The 5,924-nt window shown below is 43.9% G+C and overlaps 1 long non-coding RNA gene across 1 annotated transcript; it reads left to right on the forward strand.

Annotated features, from left to right (window-relative positions):
- The first annotated feature begins 1,376 nt into the window (after positions 1-1,376).
- Positions 1,377-5,700, forward strand: LOC124685351. Its single transcript, XR_006997401.1, has 2 exons — positions 1,377-5,256; positions 5,480-5,700. It is a non-coding gene; the product is annotated as an uncharacterized LOC124685351 (long non-coding RNA).
- The last annotated feature ends 224 nt before the right edge of the window (positions 5,701-5,924 follow it).

Consider the following 5,924-nt stretch of genomic DNA (forward strand, 5'->3'; position numbering starts at 1 on the left):
CGAGTCGGTCTCCACCTGAACCTGAATCATGCCATGCGTCTGCTGCAGCCTAAATCAAACAACACATCAGGGCGTGCATCGGTCATCACTTGCACAAATGACAAACATGATCACCTGTTATCAGCAATTCAACATCTATGTTATTATCTGAGTTCTGCGATTTATTAATACAGAGTTAGCAGCGAAACATTAGCAAATCGAAAGCATAGGAGAAGCCTTGGGTGCGCTTCATTCTCACTCCTTCGGTAAGCAGCAAAATTCAGAGCAGCCAGCTGTAGTGTACGATGCGGCTGCAGCCTAGCAAGTAGAATCTCCTGACCACGGAGTCGCCATGGCAACGGGCACCGGCCGCTCTGCGCGTTCGCATGGACTGAGTTCGTGGGCGACACGTTGGACGAACATGCAAACGAAGGGCGACAGGGAGTGGCTGCCTGCCGCCACTGTCGATCCGGTTGTCGAGGCCCTGTAGCCGGGACCTCGGCGCCGCATCCGTCTCCCTCCAGGACTGCGATGATAAGTATCTGCCGAGGGGGGCCCTGACCGAGTCACCACGGCAGCCTGTTGCCGTCGTGGCGGCCTTGGCCTTGTAGTTGAGGACGAGCGCAAGGCCAGGTCGTGGTGGAGTAGCAAATCGTGGATGCCGAATCCGTACAGCTGGAGACCAGGTCGTGCAGCCTTGCCGGATGCAAATCTCTTCCTCTGTAGCGATCTCGACCTCTAGCTGCGGTGCCCACCACGATTCTTTTTCAAGCAATGCGCCATGGATACACACCGCCATTAAGACATCACGGCAGGGGAGGAGTCGACAACAATTAGGAGCGCAATCAGGGTAGCATATGTTTCCTTTTTTTCTCTGCTAAGTTTGGCTGCCGCTGCAGCGCGACGCCCCGATCCGCCGCCGCCCGACGGAAGGATGCACACGGGCGGTCGGAAAGTTGGATCGGCGAGATTTTATGATTTCCAGTCGATGGAATTGGCTGCTATTTGTAGCCTCCGGACTCCGGTTTGCGGAACGGGCAAGGGAGTCCATCGTGAAAAGGAATCTGTGTTTTCTTTTTAAAACTTGGAAAGGACTCTGTTGGTGCATAGTCGAGAGGAGAACGTGGGAGATACAATCACTTGTTTCCGTCGCGCAGAGTTTTCGTCTTGTACGTGGCCTGAAGCGGGTTCGTTCGTGTCGCGCAGAGTTTTCGTCTTGTACGTGGCATGAAGCGGGTTCGTTTGTTCGATGGAAAAAAGAAAAGAAGAACCCAAACGCTAAAAAGTGCTCGGTGGCTGGTTTGTTCCATCGAGCCATCGTTTCCTAACCGTCAGATTGAGTCCCAGTCGGTGGGATCAACGTTGAACAGGAGAGTCGTTCCGACCGGCCCACGTGCCCTTGCCCTGTGGTTCTCTCTCTATCCATCTCCGTTCCCCTCCCCGTCTCCAAAATTCGATCTCTCGCTAGGGTTCTTCGAGGCGAAATCAGCGCACTACCTATGGAGAGTGACCGCGTGAGTGAGGGCGGGATGCTCGACGGCGGTGAGCAACCCACGTGCGAAGGTGGGGTGCTCGGGATTCCAATTTGTGTGCTCTGTGCTTGCGTTGTCTTCGGTCATGGCTGCTGGCTAGGAGGAGACATGCTGGCCAGATCCGTCACTGCCCCGCGGTATGCAGCCGCGTCCTCGACCTCCTGGAGTACGGCGTCCGCATGGGGGTCCTCCTGGAGCACCGCGTGTTCGCGGCGCGCAACAGCTGTGGCGCCGGTGAGACGCCGACCACCTCCACTCGCCGAGGCCGCCGCGGTTGCTCGTGCCACGGAGGTCCAGCAGGACAGTGTCGACCCGGCATCTAGGCGTCCCGAATTGGTCCGCCAGACCAACGCCGACCACCTCCGTAGCCCATCGGAGCTGCCGGTATTCCTCTTCTCCTACTGCCGGTCGCGGTCATGGCCGAGCCAGACCGCGCCAAAGCTAGGCTTCTCCTGCTGTTGGTCCTGGCCGTGGAAGAGGGACCAAGCCCCAGTCAGTCTGCTCCTGCTGCTAGTCCTGGTCGTGGCCATGTCACGGCGGCGTGCGGCCACCTGCAGGTTTGCTACTAGCTAATTTGGTCAATGGTGTGCAGCTAGCTGAATCTTTTGCACGCACGCAAGCGATATGTAGTGCTACTACCTGAATCCTTGCCGATATGTGCTAGCTGGTTTCTTTTTGTGTGCAACATTTCAATGTGCAACGTGCATTTTTTTTTCAAATTGCAATGTCAATGTGTTTAATTTTAGGTGCTTTTAGGCATAAAGTGAAAAATAAAAAGTAATCTAGCTGAGGTAGATTCAGATATTATGTCCAGTTTGTTAGATGAAGTTCGAACTAGGTTGTAGCTGGAATGGGTAAAGTTGTATGATGTCCATACTAAGTTTGTCTCTGGGAATATCCATGGATGTAGGATGGTGTTTTTGCCTATGCATTTATGGAACTGATAAGTTGCTCATGCCCTTAATTAAGTTGGTTTACTCTTGCCTAACTTGAGTGTAAGGTTGCGTATTGTTCATTGTTAAGTTGTCCACTAATCAATGTTAAGTGCTGATACTGTTAGATATTACAGTTACTTTTGCAAAGCAACTTCAGTGTTGGACCAAACAATTTCATAACACTAGACACTTATTTTTTACAATAGTGAAATTTTCCAAGATATATTGATGCTAATTTTTGTATGACTGGTACACTGGTACTAAGTTAAGTCGCGATGGAAACCCTTTCTCCACCATAATGGTTATGTTGCATAACTTGCACAACTTCAGAATTAAATTGATTCACCCACATAAATAAGTTTCTTATGCCACTTAATTAAGTTGATTAGACATATTAGTATAACTTGCATACTGATACTTAAGTTTGTTTTTTCACACATCCATGAATGCAATGGAGTTGTTCTGTTATATCCTCTCGTTTTCCTCAATTAAGTTGTCTTGTCAATATTCTAAAATTGTTTCTACCATTTAATTAAGTTGATCATGCATCTTAGCCTAGGTTGCTTTACCTATTCATTCAAGTTACTCACCACAAGTTAGTAAGTTTGGTTTGATCTGTAGGGCAATGACTAAAGTGTAATTTGCATGTACCACTAGTCTAGCGGATGAAGACTGCTTTACGCGACTAAGTCGTGTTTGTACAGTAAATTGTTTCTTCACACATGTACTGAATTGTCTACTCACTATTGCCAAGTTGTATATAGAGTGATGCTAAGTTGCATAGCCCATCTGTGAATTCTTACCTCTACACCATATAGGGAAAAAACTTATTTCGAGAAGTGGTAACAACTATAGTGTGTACCAAATGCAATTCGTCGGTGGTTGCGCGTTTGCAACTAAGACACCACCAGCAACAAGTTGCATCCATTTACCAATTGGGTTGTAGCTGAACAAGCAAAGTTACATGTTGAAGATGATAAGTTGTTTTTATCCGATGTACCAAGTTGTATACCTACTATTGCTAAGTTGCAGTGGCGTATCCAGTTTGGGTACCATGGGTTTCATTGAATTTCTACATGCATTTTGCCATATAGTTGGGTGGTGTCTTTCCTGAATTTTGCATGTATACCTAGCCACTAAGTTGCTGCAAGAGTGTCGTGTGCATCTACCTTGTAAGATCTTGGGTGGTGTTTTTTCGGCTCTATCTGAGCCGCATGTCCCGTATCGTTCAGTTGCTAATGTGAAGTTGTCTATAGGTTGTTGCTAAGTTGATCGCTGAATGGTAAGTTGCTGATCTGGTGAGATAGCACAGGTGTGCTAAGCATCTTACACATAATGTGAATTCATATGTTTTTGTATTTCTGAAGTCGATTTTGCATGTAGTACTTAGTTGCTTCACATGAAGACTGAGTTGTTTTTTCATTATGCTAATTTGTTCCCTCGTGTATGATGGACTCTATGTTCAGTTTGAAGAGTCTCAAGGGATGTCTTGCATATGAAGTTAGTGTCCCATCATGTTCAAGTTGCTTATCCTTTTTTATTATGTTACTTACTATTTTTATTAAGTTGTTCACATTCAACCATGAGGTTTGTGATTGTGTTTGTCCAATCAGCCATCCACAGGTTTAAGTTGCTTATAACATTTAGTTAGGTTACTAATCGTCTGTTCATTAAGTTGATTTTCCATATACCCTTTGTATATCAAGGGGGGCTTGGGTTTCTGTGTTTCACCTTGTTTAATGTGATTAAGTTGTTTTTTCATCTAATTTAGTTACTTACTTTTCCTTATTAAGTTGTATACTCAGAATTGGTTTGTCTTCCTTTTTACCCTCTGACCATGCAATCATCTGTATGATCAATTAATTAAGTTGCTTAGGTGGTGTTAGTTAGGTACTTGTTTTCTATACTTATTTCGCTTATTTACATATTCTATGATCCCATATGTGCGGGTGCAACTTAGACAATACTTGTGCCAATTCAGCCATCACGTGGAGCAACTTAGACATATAGTACAACAACTCCCCAATAAAACCAGCATTTAGTCTTGGAACTCCAGCAACAACTTCCTAAACTGTCCAAACATTTTCCAGTAATTCAAACAACAACTTAGATGTTAGCAAAAGGCAGCTAAGAGATCACTAGGAGCAATTCAGATGTTAGGAGGAACAACTAACGTATGCTAAGTTGCTTCTTTGATGAGTTGCATTTTATCATGCACTAAGTTGTAGTTTCCAAATTACATAGTTGCTTTTCGAGCGCATTTGATGAGATGCAGTTTGTCATGCACTAAGTTGTAGTTCCCAAATTACATAGTTGCTTTTCAGGCGCATTTGATGAATTGCAGTTTGTCATGCACTAACTTGTAATTTCCAAATTATGTAGTTGCTTTTCGAGCGCATTTGATAAGTTGTAGTTTATCATGCACTAAGTTGTAGTTCCCAAATTACATAGTTGCTTTTTGGATTTGATGGTTTGTAGTTTGTCATGCACTAAGTTGTAGTTACCTTATTACCTAGTTGCTTTTTGGGTTTATGTAAGTTGCAATTTCGGTTCCAATGTTAGGATATTGTTTCTAGGGTGATTTGTGTGTTACTTGCACGTTCCCTAGGGTTGTGGATCTAAATATGTTGTAGGTTTTCATATCACCTAATATCTTTTCTGTTGTAGGTAAGCTACAGCGTGCCATGCACTAAGTTGTAGTTATTAGATTACTGAGTTTCTTTTCAGGTGCAGGTAAGTTGCAGTTCTGGTTCCATTATGTTGTTGCTGAGACTGATGCAGGTTTAGAATCACCCCTAATGCAGTATAGTGTAAGACACTTATCACAATAAAAACTATGTTGCTTTCCAATAAATATTTGTCGGAATATATCCCAATTGGATCTAGTATTGAAGATTTTTAATTGATCATAGTCCTGGCCTTCATTGTGAAACATGTATCCATTTGAGTTTTTTTTTTTTAACAATTAAGGTGCATCTGACGTCACATTCAATTTTCTGGTACTAATTTTTCTTAGTTTGTGTTTTCTTACAGATCAATGGTCATTGAAAAAAATGAAGCATCAGTTTGTGAAAGTACATACAAGCGAAACCGGATATGTGCATAGTTGCTCAGTAGATGTCAGTTTGCAGCTTGTCCATTTTGAAACAGACATTGAAATTAGCTGATGTGTATCAATATCATCATGATCCTATTTTTTGTGTATATATATTCATCAGGTTTCTTGATTACGTGGAATTGTGTATGTTTTTGGAGGTTCTGAAAGTGTGAGGTGATCTCTTGTGCTTCACGGTTTTATCCTGGGAAAATGCGTGAAAAAACTACAGAGACAGTAGCTTTTGGATGCAACAACTGGTATGTGCAGCTAGAGAAAATGAAAAAGAACGTGGTGAGGACTAGACGCACCAGCTAGTGGAGGTTTGATGAGAACGTGGTGGGGACTAGACGCACTAGCTCGCACTTGTAGGTTTTAGCTTAA

Source organism: Lolium rigidum, chromosome 1 (genome assembly GCF_022539505.1).
Source record: "Lolium rigidum isolate FL_2022 chromosome 1, APGP_CSIRO_Lrig_0.1, whole genome shotgun sequence".
In the NCBI taxonomy this organism is placed as follows: domain Eukaryota; kingdom Viridiplantae; phylum Streptophyta; class Magnoliopsida; order Poales; family Poaceae; genus Lolium; species Lolium rigidum.